Source organism: Theobroma umbraticum, unplaced genomic scaffold (assembly GCF_002168275.2).
Source record: "Theobroma umbraticum cultivar Fairchild unplaced genomic scaffold, ASM216827v3 scaffold_182.0, whole genome shotgun sequence".
In the NCBI taxonomy this organism is placed as follows: domain Eukaryota; kingdom Viridiplantae; phylum Streptophyta; class Magnoliopsida; order Malvales; family Malvaceae; genus Theobroma; species Theobroma umbraticum.
In genome coordinates, this window is record NW_018397291.1 from 618,941 (window position 1) to 619,185 (window position 245).

The window sequence follows — 245 nt, forward strand, 5'->3', positions numbered from 1 at the left end:
TATGGTGATTTTGAGCTAGACAAGCTATGGGTAAGTATTTTAGTCTTGAAATTAAAAGTAAACAAGGAAAATGATATGTATATTGATTGCCTATGTTTGTGGCAGCAGTGGTGACTATGGATGTGAGGAAATTGTGAACTATATGTGTTGAACTCAAGCTAAAACCGAAAGGTAAGCATGCAATGTGATTCCATGGTGTTGTGTTGGCATTGGTTAATTGATAGTATATGGATTGTATGTTAAAT